This window comes from Lolium rigidum, chromosome 1 (assembly GCF_022539505.1).
Source record: "Lolium rigidum isolate FL_2022 chromosome 1, APGP_CSIRO_Lrig_0.1, whole genome shotgun sequence".
NCBI lineage: Eukaryota > Viridiplantae > Streptophyta > Magnoliopsida > Poales > Poaceae > Lolium > Lolium rigidum.
The window spans coordinates 246,066,267-246,090,570 of NC_061508.1; the positions used below are offsets into that span (position 1 = coordinate 246,066,267).

Genomic DNA, 24,304 nt, shown 5'->3' on the forward strand with positions numbered 1-24,304 from the left:
CTGCAGAGTTAAACCTATTCGAATAGCCGTGTCCGCGGTTATGGACAGTTGGAAAGGCCATACTGTTCCGTCATTAGAACGTTTCTAAAAATATGAATGGTGACTTGTGATTTGAATTAAAAAGTGACTTTGACTTTGAATCACAACTGAGTTGTGGGAATGACACTAATGTTCCCACTTGAGTTAGTTACGCAAATGAGGATTTTTGATTACTAAAGTGCTTATGAAATAAAACTGGCTTTATGCAAATGAAACTAGAGCTTAGAACCCCCTTACTATAGTTGATAGTATTTACCTGAGTATTAGTTTGCGAGTACTTTAAAGTACTCATGGCTGTGTCCCTAGCTATTCAAATGGCCAGACTATGAAGACGAGTACCAGAACCCGGAAGAAGGACAACAGGACGTCTACGACAACTAGGATCACTCCTGACGTCAACAGTTGCCTGTGGAATAGATGGACTACTACTACGCTACTTTCGCTTCCGCTATGTGTTATGTAATGAATAAATAGAACCTCTATTATTGTAATGAGACTGGATCATGTGATCCTTTATTTGTAAGACGATTATGGTATGTAATGGATGATGTGTTGTGATATCAATCTATTATGTCTCGCAAAAACAATATTCCTGGGATTGCGATGAATGGCATAATAGGCATCTGGACTTAAAAATCCGGGTGTTGACAAGTTGGTATCAGAGCCATTGTTGACCTTAGGAGAGCCTAGTTAGAATGGACGTCTGAAAAATTTAGTTTCAAAACAAATGAAGTGACTATTTAAGAAAACTTATTCTCCCTCTTATCCTTGAGATCTTCTTCAAAATAAGAAAGTTATGCTCTATTTTTCTTATAATACTACATAAAAATTTGACACACTACTTCTCTAACTTACTCATCATAATTCTTCACAGATGGAGTACACCTGCAAGTCTTATCAGCTTGGCCACGGAGGAAACCTCATGTTCGAGAAGGATTTGAAACAACTGGTTGATTATTTAGGACGCCCGTACCCCGAGTTCTTCAGAACACCCCTCAACAATCACTCCGGAGGACCACCTCGGTGGGAAGTTTCTGCCGATCTACGAAGGAAGCCTGGAACCCCAATATGGGAAACCATATGGTTTTCTGTAACGGGAAACACTTGGAAGGAAGGACTAGTCAGAGCAATGCAAGAAGCAATTTCTCGTCTGTGTGGACAAAATGAGAACAAGATTAAGAACACTCGCTTCATCTACTACCCAAGACATGACCCCACCGGAAGACCGATGACCATGCCCCCGCACACGGAGATGAACCACTATGTAGCACACCTCGACTTCATGCTGTACAAGACCCGCAAGGAGTTGGACAACGCCCTCGCTTTTCGCCAAGCACATTACCCGTGAAGACGAAGAATCCCCCCCTGAAGAGTAGTTTCATTTAAAGCACTTTCGTATGTGTGAGTTGTATCAGGACCCCCTTGTATCGTAGAGCGATGAATGGTTCTTCAAACCAACGGTGTGTTAGCTTTGTAATGTGTGATGCTTGGTATGAATGAAAAGTGTTGTCGGTTTTTACCCCCGCAACACTACTCAAGTTTTCAATATTAGGAACTTTTTAAACTTTAACCAAACAAACCATAGAAATTTCCCTCTTATCTTATCATCTACCTCAATGTTCAGATGGCCCCACCAACCCGCAACACCACCCAGGATGCCATGATGCAACTGCTGCAGACTATGATGGCAGATCGAGAAGCCGAGAGAGCTGAATGCCAAGCAAACATTACTGCACTGCAACAGATAGCTCAGAACAATCAAGGCCACGGAAACCACGATCACCCTGGATCGAAGCTGAAGAACTTTCAGCACACCAACCCTCCGGTATTCAACAAGACTGAAGAGCCCCTTGATGCTGATGACCGGCTCCGGACCATGGAGAACAACCTCGAAGTTGCGGGAGTTGAAGCCGCGAGAAAAGTACTCGTTCGACACCCACTACCTATCGGGACCTGCCGCGAGCTCGGTGGACAAGTGCCCGTGCAATGAATGCGGGACAGATGATGACCTGGGAAGACTTCAAGCTGAAGTTTAGCAAATATCATGTGCCCCAAGGACTGATCAAGAAAATGAGAGACGAGTTCCGTGAACTCAAGCAAGGAAAAATGTCCGTGGTGGAATACCGCGACAGGTTTCTCACTCTGTCAAGGTACGCCCCGGATGAGACCGACACCAATGAAAAGAGAAAGGAAAGATTTCTGAACGGACTGCACGACGAGATGCAAACTGTGTTGGTGAACATTCCGTTCGCTGACTTGGAAGCCCTCGTGGACTCAGCTCAGGGTGGGCATAAAAACCGACGAACCGAACACCGAGCCGAAACCGATACCGAATATACCGAATTCGCGGTTTTTACTGTTCATGTGTTAAATTTCGGTTTTCTGGATTACTAACCGAACTTAATTCGGTCGGTTCGGTATTTAACTCGGTTAAACCGTGTTAACCGATATGTGAAGGGTCCAACTCCTAGCGCAGTTAAGGTGCCATCGGAGAAGTGTCAAACTCTTTTAATTTCAATGCGTGGCCTCAAAGTCGAAGAGACACCTCGTTGAGTCCAGACGTCCAATCCTCTCATCTCCCCAACCTGGCAACCGCACCTCTTATTCCTCTTAATCTCTGCTCTTGCTCAGCTCTCGTCTCTGGCTCTCCGCGTACAGGCAGTGCCGCGGCCGCGGTACAGACGATCAGCCACAACCGGCACTTCAGCCCGCCGCGCCGCCTCCTACCCTCTCCGACCGTCCCCTTTTCGTCCAGCCGCCCGCCGCCATCCATAGCTTCCCATCGAGCCGCCCACCGTCGAGCCGCCCTCCGTCCATCGATTCCCGCCCAGTCGCCCGCCGTCCATCGATTCCCGCCTAACCGCCCGCCGTCCATTGATTCCCGCCCAGCCGTCCACAGTCGAGCCGCCCGCCGTCCATCGATTCCCGCCCAGCCGCCCGCCGTCGACCCAGCTCTCCACGACGGCATCTACGGCCCAGCTCTCCACGACGGCATCTACCGCCGGCACGGAGCAATCCAGCAACGTAAGTTTCCAACTAATGACTCAAAACCTCTATGAAAATGGAATTGATGAATTAGCGTAATCTCTAGTATCTAGATGAACTGATCTAAATGTTGTTTCTTTTCATATATATGTATAGATGGCAGAAAATGATGTTGAGATGACTGAAGAGGAGATGTGAGTTTATGAGGAAGAAGAAAAGAAGAATGAGGAGCATGAACGGAATAAAAGGGAGAAAGAAGGGCAGGGTAATGATGGGCCGACAAGGAGGCAAATGGCGAAGAGATCAGAGATGTGGAATCATTTCAGCGAAGTGGTAATTGGTGGTATTCTGCGGAAAGGGAAGTGCAACTACTGCAATCGTGAGATCAAGGCCCATCCAACAATTAATGGTACATCTGCTTTGAAAAGTCATTTTAATACTTGCAAGTTTAATCCTCACAACAAGAAAAATGCGAATCAAAGTATTTTGCAAGTTAGCCAAGGGGAAACTCCTTTAGTAAGCAAATTTGATCCCGAAGCAATAAGGAAAGCTATTGCTGAAATGATTATAGAAGATGAGCTTCCCTTTGCAACATCTGAAAAGTCAGGTTTCAGAAAATTAATGTCAATAGCTTGTCCTCGTTTTTCTATGCCATCTAGAAGAACGACAACTAGGGATGCAGTGGGTATTTACTTTGAAGAGAAAGCGAAGCTAAAACTTTTTATGAAACAATCTTGCCAAAGAGCTTGTCTCACTACTGATTGCTGGACATCTCAACAACAAGATGGTTATATGACAATCACGGCACATTTTATTGATGGTGATTGGAAATTGCACAAGAAGATTATTAGTTTTTGCATGGTAAAGGGTCATAAGGGAGATGACATTGGGAAAAACTTAGAGCAATGTCTGATGGAGTGGGGCATAGAGAAGGTTATGACAATAACAGTTGATAATGCTAGCTCCAATGATGGTGGTATTAGTTACATGCGGAAGAAGTTGAACAAATCAAAAACTAGCATTGCTGAAGGTAATTATCTGCACATGAGATGTGCTGCCCATATAATAAATTTGATTGTTCAAGACGGTCTAAAAGAGTTGGATGATTCGGTGAAGCGTGTGCGTGCTGCTGTTAGGTTTGTAAGAAATGGGACAAATAGGAGAACCAAATTTAAGCAACTAGCTGATTTGGAGAAGGTGGACAGTGAAGCATTCTTGAATTTAGATATATGCACTAGATGGAATTCCACATATCTCATGTTGAAAACTGCCATTGAGTATGAACGAGTATTTACAAGGTATGAGGAAGAAGACCCACACTATGTACTTGATTTAAATAGTGAGAATGGTCCTGGAACTCCTGTTGACAGTGATTGGGAAAATGCTAAGAAAATGGCTGAATTCCTAGGACATTTTTATGATCTCACTCTTAATGTTTCCTCCACACTCCGTGTGACTGCTAATGAATTCTTTCATGAGATTGGTGAAGTGAATGTGTTGCTGCAAGAATGGGCTGACAGTAATGATTCTTTGCGCAAGGCAATGGCGAAGAGAATGCAAGATAAGTATGACAAGTATTGGGGACGTTGGCACGAGAAGGAGGTTGAGAATGATAATGAGAACGAAAAGGGAAAGGGGAAAGCGAAGGCGAAGGCGAAGAAAAAGGAAGAGGAGAACATGAACTTGCTTATCTTTGTTGCATCCGCTCTTGATCCAAGATTCAAGTTGTCAAATTACACAAAGTTAGTAATTGGCGAGATGTTTGGTGAGGTGAATGGACCAAAAGTTTGGGAGGCGGTGAATGCTTGTTTAAAAGCTTTGTTTGAAGAGTACAAAGCTATCTATGCTCCAACTAATGTAGGTGACTCTCGGTTTCAAGAAAATCAAAAAAGAGAAGGAAGAAGGATGCAATCTCGGATCGCTAAGAAGTTAAGAGTTGGTGCTGAAGTTACCACGAGCAAATCTGAACTTGAGAAATATCTTATGGAAGAGAATGAAGAGGACAACATCAAGTTTGATATTCTAGCATGGTGGAAGTTAAATGCATCTAGATTTCCAGTATTAGCAAGATTGGCTCGTGATGTCTTAGCAATCCCGGTATCAACGGTTGCATCAGAATCGGCATTTAGCACGAGTGGACGTGTTCTAGATGATTTTAGGACCTCGCTTACTCCCTTCATGGTTCAAGTTCTTGTTTGTAGCCAAGATTGGCTAAGGCGTTCTACTCCTATCAATATTGAAGAGGATATGGAGGAATTAGAGATCTTGGAAAAAGGTAGCATATTCTCTAAGAAATTTCTTCTAATTGTATTTGTTACATGCTAGTATGCTTAATTGCTCATTACATGGTTCTTTCTATATTTCAGAATTACTAGAAGAGTATGCTACTGCAAAGTCTGCCAAGTCGAAGACATCACAAGCTAGCAATACTTGTTCAACTTAAACTTGGTGAGTTCCCTGTTCCATAGTTAATATTTTTGCTGATGTACTCAAGTGTCAAGCTCATGGTTTTCTTACTATCGCAGGTGAGCACAAATGCTTAATCTTCTATATGGGCAGAAAGTTTAGTATGACTGGTTTATACAACCATTGGTTTCCAGGATGTTTTGATACAGGGTTTAGATCTCCCTTCGATGATATTGTGGTATAATGCTTTTCTAATGCTCCCCTGATTATTTTCACATCTCTATAACATGAATGCACATTCTTGCCCATCATAAATAATAAAGAAGCATGACATAAGATAGGGGTGAACTAGCCAGTATATTTGCAGCTCCATGTTGTGGAAGTTTTTTCGCTACTTGTAATCTCGTGCTTATTATATCTGCCAATTTTCTCTCAGGGCAAGGAAGCAAGGAGTATGTCTTTGTTGCCAACTCAGACAACTTGGGTGCCAATTTTCTCGTCTCTGGCTTGTTAGGCTGTTTACTGAATGCTGAGTGTTCTGCCCCAAAGTCTGGTGAATCGACTTGAATGGACTGTGCTGTGCTGTACTACATGGCAAATCTGTGTAATCTCCGCTTTGATAGCATGTAAAGCACATTCTACCGATTTCCTATTATCCTCTGTCCTGTTACTTGGCCAAGTTGATGACACACCTTTTTGCTGTGCATCTATGATCGATCTTACCTTGCTGTTGTTGATGACAACTTGATGTTGCTACTGTCAAGTGGCAGATCGCTGGTTTTCTTCAGATGACTGTCATGTGTCAAGTGTCAAGCTTTTTTCCGTTACATATCGATTCTAATTCTATGTATGCGTCATCGAAGTCTCAACTATCAATTGTCAAGTGTGTTAACTATAATCTATATATGTTGTCAGATTTTACTATTCCTTGCAAGTTGCACTGTGTTGCAAAAGTTCTTGTTTTGGGTCGTTTTGCTATCATTTATTATAGATCTCTGTTTGAAAATGTTGATGCATCTGCCATATGTCTTAGAATATTCTCTAATTCGGTTTATACCGAAAACCGAACCGAATGCATCGGTTAACCGTTGTCTCGGTTTTCTGAATTTTAGATGCTTATTCGGTTGTCAGTTCTGGAAACCGAATTTGTTTAAACACCGAAAATACCGAACCGAAATTTCGGTTTAAACCGAACGCCCACCCTGAGACTCAGCCATACAGATGGAAGGAAAGCTGCATCAGGCCAATGAGAACCGCAAGCACAGAATGATGAACCAGAATGGACCCCACCATACCCAGAAGTACCGCAACAACTCCTCTGGAGGATTCACCCCAAGATACAACAAGCCCCCTGCTCAGAATTATCGCCCCAACTACACCAACAACAACGGAGGACCCCCGAAGCCCGGAGGCAACAACAACAACAGTCACAACAACAACAACCACCCCAACAGCAACAACAACAATGGAAACAACAACAACCCCAATACTGCCCCAAGGACTGGAAGCAATGCTACCCCCATCATTCCCAAAGACAAGTCCACCGTCAACTGCTATGAATGTGGAGTTGTGGGTCACTTCTCCAATGAGTGCCCCAAAAAGCTTGCCAGGATTGCCGCCAATACCCCTACACCTGCTCAGCAACAGTGTCGCTTCGCAGGTAGAAGGAACCAGAACAACAACAACGGCCGTCTCTACCACATGACTGCCACTGAAGCTCAGGAAACACCCCAGACCATGCCAAGTATGTCTTCCTGCTAAACAGAATGCTCAATCTCTCTTAGGAACCTAACTTTTCTTAAAATCTCGGGACGAGATTTGTTTAAGGGGGAAGGGTTTGTAACATCCCAAAAATTCAAAACAAAACAAATGAATTTCCCTAGTTCCAAATTTTGGAACCAACAAAAACTTTTATTAAATAGAGTGGGATACATAGTGATCTTGCTTAATTCTTGTGTTTTTGCCATGATTGCTTGTTATAGTATTTTTGAAATAATCTTAATCCCTAAACCTCACCCCTCCTTTTCACCATCCTAGTTAAAATAAAATAAAAGGAAATTAAATAAGAAAAAGGCATATGTGCCTATGGCTATTCCTATAAATCTTTACCCTAAGCTTCTCTACTTTTCTTAGAGGTTTGGAAAACCTTCATACACCTTACCTAGTACTTATCAAATCAAATCCAAGTTGAAACAAAAGGAAATAAAAAGAAACTAAAAATGCCATAGAGGCATATGAGAGTAAAATAGCAAATATGTGAATTTAAGAATATTTACCCTAGTACATGTTGTGAATGGTTGGATCACTCCTATATACCATTTCAACACTCAACAACACCAATTGGGTCAAGCCAAGTCAAATTAAAACTCAAATGCAACATATGCATAGAGGCATATGTGACACATAGTCATAATACCCAATTCTTGCCCTAAGCCTTTAAACCTTGACCAAATAATGTGAAACCATCCCTCAACCTAATATAACACTAAATTGACCCTAACTCATGTCCAAGTGAAGCAAGATGAACAATTTACAAGATTAATGAAAAGTGACACCTCACCTCTTATGTGTTATGGCCATTTTTGCAAATCTTTGAACAAGACCATTTGAAATGGTTTCAATGGTCTTAAAATGTTTCTAAACTAATAAGAATCACATTAGAGTCAAGAAATATCAAATCAATCGGAGAGAAATCAAATGGTGAGGAATTCCCAATTTCACTCACATACACATAAGGCCAATTTTGCAAATCTTCACCAAAGGCCACCATTGCTTGATCCCTTGCTTGTAGAATGTTTATATATGATAAACAAACACAATTGCATCAATGAAACAAGAATCAAATCAAAGCAAATCTCAAAATCAACTTACATGTGATAATGGTCATATTGCCATTTTATAAAATGTTCACTACTTTACCCCCCTGGCTTTGACTTTTCTACAACCAATCTTGGTCAACCAAAGCCATGTCATCCAATACCATGTCAAGGTGAGTAACTTCCATGTTGACCACCATGGCTAGAGTTGACTAGGTTGACCAGAATAAATGTGACAAATAGTGTATGTGAAGCAAAGTGAAGATCAACCTCAAATTTGAAACTTTGCAAAACCACTCCAAATTGAATACAACCACCACCATTCCAACCCTTTAATTATATGATTGAGCTCCACCAAAAAGATTTCCAAATTTCAAACAAAATCTTCATGCGGCCATTGTGTCGAGCACCTTGTGTGCACAATCTGGAAATTGTGTTACATGCTTATATCCATCAGATTTTTGCCTCAACCCCTTTCCAATTGTGATCATTGTGGTCCTGGTACCTCCTCTGGATCAAGCCATGACTTTGCAACCACTGGTGAAAGAGAGAAATGATCACCACCTCACCATGCCGTGCTCATGCCATCACCCATGCCCAATCTCTCTCTGATCCTCTCCTCACTTTTTCTTCTTGTCCTGGAGAATCTACATAGCACCAGGACACCGACGGTACCCAGCCCTAGCTCGCCACGGCTTGGCATTGGCCGGAACAAGCTCGCCCAGACTCGCCAGAAACCTTGCCAGGCACGCGGCGAGCGCGCCCTGGCATGTCACTGGACGCGCCAGTGCACGTCCTTGCCCCGACAGCCTCGTCCTCCCCCTGCATGCCTACCTCTGCATCGCGCGTCGCCAACCTCTCCTCTACGCCGTAGACATGCTCCAGAGCCCGCGGCCGCCTTGTCACCGTCGCCATCATCAAAAATCTGCCGCGCCCGTACTGCAAGCTCTCGACGATGATCCAGCACGCTCCCGTCCTTCCTCTGCCGTCCTTCACGCGCGCTAGCTCCGCCTAGCCGTCGCCTACACAACGCGCCCCCTAGCTTGCCCCTTCGCCACTCCAGACGCCGGCGCCATGGACGACCTCCCACGGGCACCCGTAGCACCTCGACCCCCTATAAAAGCAAGCACTCCCTGGACGAATTCTTCACACCATTCGCTTCACCTCTTCCTTCTGATCATCCTCGACCACTTCCCCTCCTCAATTAAACACTAGCTCGTCGGAATTTGGCCGAAGTCCGCCGCCACAGTAGCTCCTCGCCGCCGTCGATTCCGTCAACCTCAAGCCCTCCCCCGACTACCGCTGACCTCGTCGTCGACTCCTCGTTCAACTGCGACCCTCGCCGCCCCTCGCTGGAACTCCGTCATGCCGCTGACCCCCTACCTCGCCGTCACAGCAAACCCTCCTCCCCCGTCGACGACGACGACGGTCGACCGTCGGATCCACTTCTAATCGCGCGGTCCAGGTTAGAGCATACCGATTCGGCTGTGTGTATCGCTGACGTGTAGACCCCACCATGTCAGCTGGCCCGCGGCTGTGAAACGTTACTGGGCTGGGCCAGTTTCGCAGTTTAAACCATTCTAGCCCATTTCCTTTCCCGCCTAAGCCCGTTAATTCAATTTAGAATTAATTCGTTTCAGCAAAATTCAATACGATGCAGTGCTATAAATTGAATAGTTTTAAAACTACAAATCCAAATCTGGTGATTCAAAATGTTCCAGAAATATTATGAAATTATCTAGCTAACCTCACTGGACTCAACCCCATATGTTGTGTAGATTTTGATTAGCAAAAATAACAAAACAGATACTTTTCAGCATTCAAATAAATCTAAAAAATCAACCAATGTGAATTTTGAAGTGAATCCAATTGCAATAATTCACATTTCACAAACCCTAATTTACTATGTAAAAATATGATATAGTTTCTGTACATGATCATGGCCTAGAAGCAAAATATTGGCTAAGTAGTCAATACTAGTCCATCTAAACTATATCCAAATTTTAGAATTTAAATCTATGAGGTGTAGCACCTCATTTAAATCCTTTCTCAAGTGATATGAAGTAATGTGTTGACCTTTATTTACTTAGGCTCATACTTGCTCACTTGTAGAATTTAAATCAACATAGTATTTAAATTGCACTATGAAAGATCGAGATGTCGCCTAGAGGGGGGGGGGGTGAATAGGCAATTAAAAACTCTTGCGGATTTGTCTTGTAAGAATGCGGAATTAAACTAACGTTTAGTTTACAAGCACAAACCCTAAGTATGCTAAGCTCAACTAAGTGTAACAATAGCAACTAGAGCTAAGCAAGATAGGCACAAGATATATGTAGCACAAGTGATAGCAAGATATATGAACTTCAAGCACGATGGCTATCACAAGGAAAGAGAGCTCGGGTATAGAAATAACCGAGGCACGCGGAGACGAGGATGTATTCCCGTGTTCCCTTGCTTTGCAACAAGGTACGTCACGTTTGGAGGGGTGGAGGTCCCACGAAGGATTCCCCACGCCACGAAGGCTCACCCTATTCTCCGAACCACACCCACGAAGGATAATGGCCCTTTCCTTATGGTTAGCTTTTCCTCCGCTCCGGAGATGGCAAGCTCCACAACCACTTCACAAGCTCCACGAAGGAGAAGCCCGGGCCTCTTCACAATCTTCTTGAAGAGATCACCGGAGCACCAACCGCCAAGCCAACTAGGAGGTTTCCCTCCAAGAGTAACAAGCTCACGGTCTCTCACTCGAACTAATCGTGGTGGAGAGCTCAACACTATGCAATGATGCAAAGCAAGAACACTAGAGGTGTTCAAGTCCTTCACTCTCAAATCCCACCCAAACAACAAATGCTAGGATGAGATTGGAGAGGAAGAACAATGGGGAAAGTCAACAAAAGACTCCAAGATCTAGATCCCAAGAGATTCCCTCACTTAGAGAAGAAATGGATTGGTGGAAGTGTAGATCTAGATCTCCTCTCTTAGATCCCTCAAGAATGAGCAAGAATGGTTGGAGGAATCAAAGGGGAGAGCAAGTTCTTCAAATGCAACAATGGAGGAGAGAGAATAGGAAGAACTGGCTTGCTCAAGGTGGAAGAAAGGGCTATTTATAGCTAGGGAGCAAATATACCCGTTGGGGAAAAAACACACTTAAAATCGCAGAAAAATGGGCAAGAAAAACGGCCCAGCCGGCTGCCAGGCCGGCCGACCGGAGCAGCAGCCGGCCAGGCCGGTCAGCAGCCCGGTCGGACCGGCCCAGCAACCGGGCTGAGCAGCAGCCGCGCGGGCGGCAGGAAGCTGGGCGACGCGGGGGTTGCAGGCCGCGGGTGGGCCGCGCGGCGGTGAGGCGGCCCAGTTGGGAAGCCGGTCGGACCGGGGGCAGCGCCGGGCAGGCCGGTCACGGACCGGGCCTGCGACCGGACTTGGGCCAAAAGGCCCCGGGAGGCGGCCCGGATGGCACCAGCGCCGGACCCGGTCGCGGACCGGGTGGGCCGGTGGCTGGGCCGGTCGGCCGGCCGGCTCCCTCCCCTTTTTCTCTTTTTCTTTTTATTCTTTTCTCATCTTTCCTTTTTCTTTAATAACTATTGCTCCCGAACTCCGATTGACATGAAACCAATTTTGTTGGAAAGATAACAACGAATAGAACCCCAACAAAAACTGTAAATATGGAGACTCCTCTCAGAACATTTTAGATGATTTTAGAGAGGGAGTCTCCCACCGTCAAGAACCGGTGAAGACGTCCAAACTCGAAAACGCAATAGAAGATGCATGCGGATTCCGTTTTCGATGAACTTGGGCTTGTTGTAAAGCTAGCAACAAGCTCAAGAACCTCACACAGATAAACACTAAGAAGCAATAGGGATATGCAAAGTATGCAAATGATTGAGCTCCCTAAGACGATGTGATCAAGTTACCCAACCGAAAGCCCCTCTTAATAGTGCGGCTATGTATCCTATAATCCGGTCTCCCATCAACCACCTTGAGACCGGTAAAAAGGAAAACCTATCAAGGTCATACCTTTGCCTTGCGCATCCCGCTTGATCTTGATGATAACTCTTCAAGCTCTACACAAGCCGGAATGCCTCACTTGATCAATGTTGCTTTGTGAAGACTCACAAATGCTCCCCCATACACTATGATGGGAAAGCTCCATTGATGCACATCTTCACATGTCCATTATCACCAAATGGATGGCAAGCTTCAAGCATGTGATCCACTCAAGATGCTCATCTTGAACTTGCCCAACTCAACCTTGTATCTTCTCATACTCACATAAAATAGAGCATGGCTAATATTGAGTTCCACATAAGAACTCCATCTTCATTTCTTCTTCTTGATCATGTCACATATGTATCTTTAAAACAATGATCTTGATGCCAATACACAAGGTGTATCTTTATCTTCATGGCATCCATACTTGAATCCAACACATGGAATACAAGTAGTACCTATGGAATATTCCTTCATATAAACTCAATGAAAACATTAGTCCATAGGGGTTGTCATTAATTACCAAAACCACACATAGGGGCAATGTACCCTTACAATCTCCCCCATTTTGGTAATTGATGACAACCACAATAAGAGGGTTTATATAATGAATATTAGTGACAAGTACGCAACTTATCCGAGAATAAGTTGTATACAAGAGGTTGTATTTGATATGGTCAAGTAACACAAAGCTACTAGCCCATATCAAAACCGGCTCTACTCACACAACTACAACAAATGCAATGGATGTGAGTAGAACCAATATATATAGAGAAAACTCCCCCACAATGTATGCACGTGTGATGAACATGAATTCATTGCATACATTGTCAAGATTAACCTTTGGAATAGTTTCCACTATATATATACAACCATGCAAGACATATAAATATGGAATGCATGAGAGGCAAAACACTTAAGCACAAACCAAGCTTAAGTATAAAACCATTCCTTAAACCCTCTAAACTTCTCCCCCATTGGCATCGATTGTCAAAATGGGTGAAAAATTTAGAAGGCCAATATAATGTGAGTTCCTCCCCAAAGTGTGCACTTCTCATAATTTGAGTGGAATCAAGTGCACATATCCAATGATGAATACTTGAAGGAAATCAAACTATATTGAGGATCAAAGATTGCATAAAGATAACATGGTGAAGTGAGCTTCAACAAATAAAGCAAGCAATCAAAGATCCAATTGGACAAACAAAGATATCATGATAAGAAAGATATAGTGCTCTAAAAATAAGAAAGCTCCCCAAGGTTCGTGCACAATTTATAATGTTTGCATTTGAATACAATATGCACAAACATGGAATCCTCACTCCCTATATATCATTTAGAACACAACTAAGATAAAGAGAATATGCTTATCAAGAACAACTTTAGTCCAACAATTACGAGATATGAGTGCAAGAAGGAAAACAAATAAACCAAGCACTCATAAATCTCCTTTACCAACACCACTAAGAAACAAAAGGATAAAAGATGGTCGGCAAAGAACAAAGATATCAAGGTGATGGATTAACGCTCTTATGTATATAAGTTTCTAAAGTGGACAAATGATCCATAAAGAAACATGCACACACAAGAGGTTAACAAAATAGATAAGACAAGATATCCAAGATGAAGTCATAAAATATACCAAAGGATGTTTGCTTAAGAAGCATATATAGCCTATGGCTCCAATTTTCACTTATGGTATATGAATGAACTTCAACCAAGTTAAACCTCAAAAACATCACAACTAACAATAAGGGAAATAGAGCTAGTTGAAGTGTTTTGAGAAAGGCAACAAGTATCATAAATATGGATTTATTTCGCAATTTCATCAATATTGCACATAAGAGCTCTTTGAGGAATTGATATGCAATAAATTGCTAAAGGGCATATTTGGGTAGGTGAATCATCAACATGATGTATATATATATTCCCAACATATGCATCTTCTCAAATTACTCAAATGTACAATAAAAGGTTTCACTTTAAAAATGATTTTTCAAGAACCGCAATATTTTTGAAATAAATCATTTCATGCCAAGATACAACCTACAAGAGGTTGGATGTTATATGAGAATGCATGAAGAAGATACTTGTTACCGAGATAGCAATGGCTTGATGTAGTAGATAAGAGTTCATCGATCATCCTAGCTTGACTCCAATTCTAATATGGTGACAACACCTTCCTTATAGATGAGACAAGCCTCCATTGCATCTCCAATGTACCTAAAACATCATTCAAGTACATCTTGGTCCCCAAACTTATTGGGTCCAACATGGTTAGACTAACCACAATATATAGGACACACTCCATATAAACATGTGCATATTTAGATGAAATTTGAATTTCATGCACATCTTAGCCATTTAGGATTTGATGGAGTATATCCTACATAATGGATCTAAAGAAAGCAAGCATGCTACAAGTATAAACAAATTACATATAAGCATGCACCAAAACTTTTAAAGATCCAAGAAAGATATACTTTGGACAAAACACCAAAAGAATTAAATAAGGCAAAGAGGTGTCACAAAACAAATTTGTTGTCCAAATTATATCTAAGAAGCAAATCTCAAAAGATTTGTTCAACAAAGTTCAACAAATGAACTAAGAAGAAACCGTTGAGCATAAAGGATGAAATAAGGCAAACATGCTCAAAGATTTATCTCATTCAACAAATAAAGCATAGAAGAAGGAATGAGATAGCAAAAACTCCCCAAAAGAGCAAGGTTCAAACAAATAAACCAAACCCTCTACACTTTTCACAATGGCACAATGTACCGTAAGGAAAAAGGTTTGTCTTCCAAAACAAACACTTGATATGAATCAAGAGAATTTATTAAAAGATTTTTCAAAAGGACAAGGAAGACACATGGGAGCAACAAGGATTTGTTGGAAATAAAATAAGGCAATAAGAAGCAATCCAAGATGAAGATGATCCATAAATTCAACCACATACAAGGTTATCAATTGTCAAAGACAATGAGAATATTGGAATTAACTTCCGGTGGTATATAACAAGGATAGTAAGGATCAACTTCACAATAAAAGGCATAGGATAAGTATATAGAATTAAGCACTATGCATGGATGAAGATTCTTGATAGCTTCAATTAGTCAAACAATCACGCACGGCAATGATTAGAATAACTTGAAGCAAATGGTGTCCCAAATAAGATATAGAGATATGTATTTGAGGAAAAACCGTACCAAGAATTTCATATTCAAACAAGAGCCCACAAGATGAGTAATAAAATATTTTTATTAGGAATGGAGCTTGTTTGAGCAAACATGCCACCTAGGAACAAGATAATTAAGAGCATCAACTCTAAGTAGCATAACCTCATATGTTCACATTTTCTAGGCTTGTGATATGTACAAAACATATTACTCCCCCATAATGTGATAAAACATTTCTTCTAAATAAGAGGCAACTAAAATTCAACTAGAGATGATTAATGGATATTTAGATTTTGAATTTCTCATGAGTATGGCACACCACATAGTGACTAGATAATCTTGCAATATCAATACTAAGTGGTGGTACTCATGTACACACATTTTAAAGAAAGAGAGATGCACAAAGCATATCACTCCCCCAAAATGGGATGTTCCATTAATCACTTAAAAGAGAGCCAAATAAGATATCATCAAGATGCATTAGGCTCAAAACAATACACAAGTATATGATGAGTCAAACAAACATACTTGAATACACAATATAGGCAAGTAAGACACAACACATACATACACATATTTGGTTCAAAACCAAACATGCAAAGGGGCAAGTAACTTACAATAGACATGAAGAGTTGAAGTATAAGTTACCGCAAAGAGGAACATTGGATATAAGATATAGATGATAATCCATACGACTTGGCTTGGTAAAAATATAATATATGAAGATCCCTTAATTCTTCATGAAGTAGCCAAGTCTCCAATGACCTCCACTTGTACCTATTGATCAAGTTTGAGATTGTTGGTCCCCAACCAAGTTGGGTCCTAAGAGATTAGTCACAATAGGCTTGGCAACCCAAATGGTTCTTTTCTTGAAACCACTTTGAGTTCCAACAAACTTGGCAAACACATTGCCATCCTTATCCTTCCCTAGAGAATAATCATCATCAACAATTATAGGGTTAGATAAGGTACCACCTAAGCAAGAAGAAGCAAAGTGCCCCTTCTCACGGCATAAGTAGCAAGTGTTCCCCTTTCTCTTCTTTATTGATTTCTTCTCTTGGGGAACAATATCTTGATTCTTCTTGGGAAGTGGCCTATCTTCAACTTGAGGTCGAGCATGAGCTTGACCTTTACCTTGTGGCCGTTTCCCTTGTTGTTTCTCACTCAAGTGCTTCTTCTTCTTCAATGGGCATGATCTAACATGATGCCCTTCAACCTTGCACTTGAAACAAACCAACTTGGTCGGATCCTTGACTTTGTCTTGGCCCTTCTTCTTGTTGCTCTTGCTCTTGGACTTGTTCTTGTTATTGGAGTTGAATCCAAGTCCACTCTTGTCATTGGGGGATTGTTGCACACTTAGCATCTTGTCAAGTGCGGATTTCCCTTCATGACGCTTTTCCAAGTCTTTCTTTAAAGAAAGAACTTGGGCCTCGAGCTCTTTGATTTCCTCTACATGGTTAGTAGAAATACAAGTACTAGAGGAAGTAGAAGCTTCATTGTTAGAGCAACAAGGCAAAGTGAGTAATCCAACACAAGGTGTATCACTAGTTTGACTAGATGGATTACTAGGACTAGCACATGGTAATATAACATTTGTAGTAGAGATTGTGCTATCATCCATATGAGGCTCACAAGATGTTACCTTAGTGATACTTGCCTCATGAGCTAACTTTAGCCCATCATAGGAAATTAGAAGATCATCATGAGAGCTTGAGAGCTTTTTATGACTTTCTTCCAATTCCCTATAATTGCTAGTTAGCAACTCAAGTTGAGCCCTTAGCTCAACATTCTCCTTTAAGGTCGATGCTTCACAAGAATTAGAGTTAGTAGCACAAGCATCAACAATAGTTTTCTCATTTTCATGCATATAGGATTCAATTTTTTGTGTAAGCATGAAATTAGCATGCTTCTCATCTTTTAGCTCATGCTTGAGGAGAGTGAATCTCATTTCCCCATTTTTAACATGGGACTCCAACTCCACTATGGTTTCCCTATATTTATTCAAGGTATCCATAGAGTGTTCGAGATAAGCACGAGCTTCTTTATTACCATGAAGAGAAGCATATACCATTGCCATATCATGCACCAAGATATTATGTTCTTCATCATTATCATCATCATCACTCTCATCATTAGAGGATGTGTTAGGAGTCAAAGTAGGAGATACCTTTGGTCCATTTGCCATAAGGCACATGTGCATACCGGAGGATGAAGATGAAGATATTCTTGAATCCTCATTTGAAATCATGTCTTGATCCATAGAGTGTTCGGTTTCCTCTACAATGTTAGTCAACAAGCAACTAGAGGAAATAGAAACATTTTGATTATGGGAGCAAGACAAGGCAAGCATATCCTCATGAGATCTATGTAAGCAATTTACACATGATATGCAAGAACTATCAACATGAGCATGTAGATTATTTTCAATGCTAGATGTGTTTAAGTCCAAAGAGGAAACATTGCAATGAGATAGAGATGAAGAGTCATCACTATTGAGCACAATATCAACATTGCAATTTCCCTCACCACTCACCATATCATTACCTTGTGTCTTGCAACACGTTGGTGAAGTGGAAGAAGATGATGACTCATCGCGGCCGGAGGTGGAAGCAACTTGGAACTCTTCATGATGTGAAGGGGAAGAGAGCTCCTCGGAGTCACCACCGACCAAATGAGAAGTGGATCCACCAAACATTTCTTTAAGCTTGATCCACATCTCATGAGACGACTTTCGCTTTATATATATCAAGAACCTACGAAAATCGGGTCTCAAAGAGAATAAAAGCTCATTAGATACTTGAGCTTCAAGATGTAAGTTTTTCTCATCCTCTAAAGATAGATTTTGAGGATCCATCGGAGGAGAAAAACCTACATCTAGAAATTGCTCAATGTTTGGACACAAGGTCCGGAGTTTATAAAGCAAGCAATTTCGCCACAAATGATAATTTGTGCCATTAAAGACAATTGTGTCATTGTGCACTATACTAGCCGACATCTTTACTCTCAAGGCGGTGAAGCCTAAAACAAGGAGAGACCTTGCACTGATACCAATTGAAAGATCGAGATGTCGCCTAGAGGGGGGTGAATAGGCAATTAAAAACTCTTGCGGATTTGTCTTGTAAGAATGCGGAATTAAACTAACGTTTAGTTTACAAGCACAAACCCTAAGTATGCTAAGCTCAACTAAGTGTAACAATAGCAACTAGAGCTAAGCAAGATAGGCACAAGATATATGTAGCACAAGTGATAGCAAGATATATGAACTTCAAGCACGATGGCTATCACAAGGAAAGAGAGCTCGGGTATAGAAATAACCGAGGCACGCGGAGACGAGGATGTATTCCCGTGTTCCCTTGCTTTGCAACAAGGTACGTCACGTTTGGAGGGGTGGAGGTCCCACGAAGGATTCCCCACGCCACGAAGGCTCACCCTATTCTCCGAACCACACCCACGAAGGATAATGGCCCTTTCCTTATGGTTAGCTTTTCCTCCGCTCCGGAGATGGCAAGCTCCACAACCACTTCACAAGCTCCACGAAGGAGAAGCCCGGGCCTCTTCACAATCTTCTTGAAGAGATCACCGGAGCACCAACCGCCAAGCCAACTAGGAGGTTTCCCTCCAAGAGTAACAAGTTCTCTCACTCGAACTAATCGTGGTGGAGAGCTCAACACTATGCAATGATGCAAAGCAAGAACACTAGAGGTGTTCAAGTCCTTCACTCTCAAATCCCACCCAAACAACAAATGCTAGGATGAGATTGGAGAGGAAGAACAATGGGGAAAGTCAACAAAAGACTCCAAGATCTAGATCCCAAGAGATTCCCTCACTTAGAGAAGAAATGGATTGGTGGAAGTGTAGATCTAGATCTCCTCTCTTAGATCCCTCAAGAATGAGCAAGAATGGTTGGAGGAATCAAAGGGGAGAGCAAGTTCTTCAAATGCAACAATGGAGGAGAGAGAATAGGAAGAACTGGCTTGCTCAAGGTGGAAGAAAGGGCTATTTATAGCTAGGGAGCAAATATACCCGTTGGGGAAAAAACACACTTAAAATCGCAGAAAAACGGGCAAGAAAAACGGCCCAGCCGAGCTGCCGGGCCGGCCGGCCGGAGCGGCGGCCGGCCGGGCCGGTCAGCGGCCCGGTCGGACCGGCCCAACAACCGAGCTGAGCAGCAGCCGCGCGGGCGGCAGGAAGCTGGGCGACGCGGGGGTTGCGAGGCCGCGGGTGGGCCGCGCGGCGGTGAGGCGGCCCGGTTGGGAAGCCGGTCGGACCGGGGCGGCGCCGGGCAGGGCCGGTCACGGACCGGGCCTGCGACCGGACTTGGGCCAAAAGGCCCCGGGAGGCGGCCCGGATGGCACCAGCGCCGGACCCGGTCGCGGACCGGGTGGGCCGGTGGCTGGGCCGGTCGGCCGGCCGGCTCCCTCCCCTTTTTCTCTTTTTCTTTTTATTCTTTTCTCATCTTTCCTTTTTCTTTAATAACTATTGCTCCCGAACTCCGATTGACATGAAACCAATTTTGTTGGAAAGATAACGACGAATAGAACCCCAACAAAAACTGTAAATATGGAGACTCCTCTCAGAACATTTTAGATGATTTTAGAGAGGGAGTTTCCCACCGTCAAGAACCGGTGAAGACGTCCAAACTCGAAAACGCAATAGAAGATGCATGCGGATTCCGTTTTCGATGAACTTGGGCTTGTTGTAAAGCTAGCAACAAGCTCAAGAACCTCACACAGATAAACACTAAGAAGCAATAGGGATATGCAAAGTATGCAAATGATTGAGCTCCCTAAGACGATGTGATCAAGTTACCCAACCGAAAGCCCCTCTTAATAGTGCGGCTATGTATCCTATAATCCGGTCTCCCATCAACCACCTTGAGACCGGTAAAAGGAAAACCTATCAAGGTCATACCTTTGCCTTGCGCATCCCGCTTGATCTTGATGATAACTCTTCAAGCTCTACACAAGCCGGAATGCCTCACTTGATCAATGTTGCTTTGTGAAGACTCACAAATGCTCCCCCATACACTATGATGGGAAAGCTCCATTGATGCACATCTTCACATGTCCATTATCACCAAATGGATGGCAAGCTTCAAGCATGTAATCCACTCAAGATGCTCATCTTGAACTTGCCCAACTCAACCTTGTATCTTCTCATACTCACATAAGATAGAGCATGGCTAATATTGAGTTCCACATAAGAACTCCATCTTCATTTCTTCTTCTTGATCATGCCACATATGTATCTTTAAAACAATGATCTTGATGCCAATACACAAGGTGTATCTTTATCTTCATGGCATCCATACTTGAATCCAACACATGGAATATAAGTAGTACCTATGGAATATTCCTTCATATAAACTCAATGAAAACATTAGTCCATAGGGGTTGTCATTAATTACCAAAACCACACATAGGGGCAATTTACCCTTACACACTAGTTATTTAAATCACATGAGATGATGAATCTCATTTAAATCACTTTTCTCAAATACTAAGTGTGAAGTGTTGACCTTGGTCAACATGTGATCATCCCTGGTTATTTGAGAAGATTAAATCTTAAGAAGATTCAATGAGAGGAAATTATTTCTCCAAACCAAAGAGAAACCCTAATTTCAACTTTAAATGAGAGGAAATTATTTTCCTAAATGTTAAATAAAGAAACCCTAGCATAATTTGTGAATAAATGTTAAGTAGTGATACTAGATCATTTGTGTGAGCCAATAAGGCTAATTAAGAATACTTAAGTGTTGTTTGGTGATTGTATCCTCGTATTCGTTTATAGACGCTAGTACAGGAGACTATCAAGAGGAAGAGGTTTTCTACCAAGAGGAAGAGCAAGAAAACTTTGATCACATCACCACTCAAGGCAAGCTATTACCAATGCAAGCTAGACTAATGCAAACCATTTTGGTTGCAAGTTATATTCTTGCAAAGTGCAAAGCTCTACAAGAGCAAGGCACCATTACATTTTACTTTATGAACCTATCCCAAGTTTTTACTTTACAAGCTTTACTTGATTTTATTTATCAAAGTTACTTTTTGATTTATGATTCACTTGGTTGAATTATAGAGTAGTACAAGAGAATCACACTTAGCCTAGCAAGCTCCAAGATACTTAGCACCCCTCATAACTAATGGCTAGTGCTCAATATTAAAAGTGACTACTCTAGTTGGGAACTTGTGAATTGAAATGACTTTGAAAACCTTGGAATGATGAGTCATTCTATTGAGAGATTTTGAAGGTGAATATGACTGGTGAATGACTTGGTGAATTTTACCAAAATCTGATGGTTGGGTTCGGATGCGATACCATTCCAATTTTACAAGTACCCCCACAATACCTGAATCTGGGTAAGGCTTAGCTGGAAACTTATGTATTTTAGTATGGGTTCCCTCTAAACAAGCGTCATAGGGGTTATGCCGAGGCTGCCTCCGTACTGGTGAAGTGATGTGAAATGACGTAAAATGAGGTGAATGTCCGGCCCAAGCCCTGTGCAGTTCCCAGGCTGACCGCGTGCCTTCACTGGGAGGCCAAGCTCATGGGGAGAGGTGCCTATACTAGAGTATGTAAATGAAAGGTTAGGATTGGTAGTTCGCGTACTGGCGTACGATAAATCGGGGCCGATTACCCACGACGAACTATTGCAATTGTTGTGGCACAAGTGTACAACCTCTGCGAGAGTTAAACCTATTCGAATAGCCGCGTCCGCGGTTATGGACGATTGGAAAGGCCATACTTGTTCAGTCATCGAACTTTTCTAAAAATATGAATGGTGACTTGTGATTTGAATTGAAAAGTGACTTTGACTTTGAATCACAACTGAGTTGTGGGAATGACACTAATGTTCCCACTTGAGTTAGTTACGCAAATGAGGATTTTTGATTACTAAAGTGCTTATGAAGTAAAACTGGCTTTATGCAAATAAAACTAGAGCTTAGAACCCCCTTACTATAGTTGATAGTATTTACCTGAGTATTAGTTTGCGAGTACTTTAAAGTACTCATGGCTGTGTCCCTGGCTATTCAAATGGCCAGACTATGAAGACGAGTACCGGAACCCGGAAGAAGGACAACGGGACGTCTACGACAACTAGGATCACTCCCGACGTCAACGGTTACTGTGGAATAGATGGACTACTACTACGCTACTTTCGCTTCCGCTATGTGTTATGTAATGAATAAATAGAACCTCTATTATTGTAATGAGACTGGATCATGTGATCCTTTATTTGTAAGACGATTATGGTATGTAATGGATGATGTGTTGTGATATCAATCTATTATGTCTCGCAAAAACAATATTCCTGGGATTGCGATGAATGGCATAATAGGCATCTGGACTTAAAAATCCGGGTGTTGACAGGAGTTCCTCCTCGCATCCTCCTTTGGCCAGGTGCGTGGGTAAGTGTAGCTGACTTTTATCACGTCAAAATACCATAAAGCTGGTATTTTTATTGATATTTCATAATTGCCTTAATATTCCGAGATCCTGCCAAAACAAGCATAAAAGGTGCACGAAAGCGCAGTGAAATACCAAAATGTATCTACTTTTTCAAAGCACTTTGCTCAATGAGTTACTCCGGAATCTCACTATACTCGGATAAAAACTTCTGAATCGGATGTTGTTTTTAGCAAAGTCTCCTTTTTGTCAAGTTTTCGCAGGAAATTAAATTGGTGAAAAATACCACGGAAGTTTTTCACCAAAATAAGGGCCCTGGAGATTTGGATCACGAGAGGGGAGCCACGAGACCCGAACGAGGACAGGTGGCGCACCCTAACTCTTTGGGCGCGCCACCCAGGCCCGTTCGGCCCTCGGTCGTCGTCTCGCATCCCCCCTTTGTGAGGTGCCTTATATACCCTAAAAACTAACCCCCTGGAAGCACACGACGTTTCGTGAAACAGAGCACCGCCACAACCACAATATTAGTTTCGGGAGTCAGATTGAACTGGCTCTCCACCCCAGAGAGAGGGATTTCGAGGGCTTCTTCAGCATCACCGCCACCGCCATCATCACCAACCATCATGGACTCACTCTCCATCACTATGAGTGAGTATTTCTCTGCAGGCTTAAGAGGTGGATGGGTTTTGGATGAGATTAATCATGTAATCCTCCACATGTATCGAGATTTTAGGTGTTCGTCTTGAAGATATTTTTTGTATGAGTGTTGGTACACCTTTGCTATACTTAATGCTTGTTACTAGGGCCCAAGTGACATGATTTTAGTACTGAACCTATATTTATTTATCATATATATGAGGTTGGTATTTATTTGCAAAGAGTATTACTTGTTATTATGGTGATCCTGCGAATCCCTAAGGTGACAGGTGGGAAAAAAACAAGAAAAAGATGTAATAATCTCGAGGGTTATGTGTGTTCATGAATCTTAATGCTTTGTTCCGGTCTATTCGGAAGGGTAGACCTTAATTTCTTGTAGTTCCAAATTGGTCCCGGTGACATGGGCATACGCTCCGGGTACCCATTATTAGTATACCTGGCTCGTCCCAATATGGAGAAGACCCAATATGGAGAAGGCCCAACAAAGCAACCCGAAGAAGTAGTCGACTCGGACTCTTGTAAAACCCTAGGCTGGTTGCATATATAAAGATAGCTAGGGCACCCGATAGAGGGGAGACCAACAGATAGACAACAGATAGACAACATAGCTCCGCTACGGCGGCACCCTGTATGTAGGATAACGTTGCATAGAAAACAAAAAATTTCCTACCGCGAACACGCAATCCAAGCCAAGATGCAATCTAGAAGACGGTAGCAACGAGGGGATTATCGAGTCTCACCCTTGAATAGATTCCAAAGCCTACAAGATGAGGCTCTTGTTGCTGCGGTAGACGTTCACTTGCCGCTTGCAAAAGCGCGTAGAAGATCTT

The 24,304-nt window shown here is 42.4% G+C and overlaps 1 long non-coding RNA gene across 1 annotated transcript; it reads left to right on the plus strand.

The window, feature by feature from the left end:
- Window positions 1-5,184: 5,184 nt before the first annotated feature.
- LOC124683443 lies at window positions 5,185-6,109 on the plus strand. The gene is made up of 4 exons (XR_006996690.1): window positions 5,185-5,299; window positions 5,391-5,472; window positions 5,550-5,668; window positions 5,867-6,109. It is a non-coding gene; the product is annotated as an uncharacterized LOC124683443 (long non-coding RNA).
- The last annotated feature ends 18,195 nt before the right edge of the window (window positions 6,110-24,304 follow it).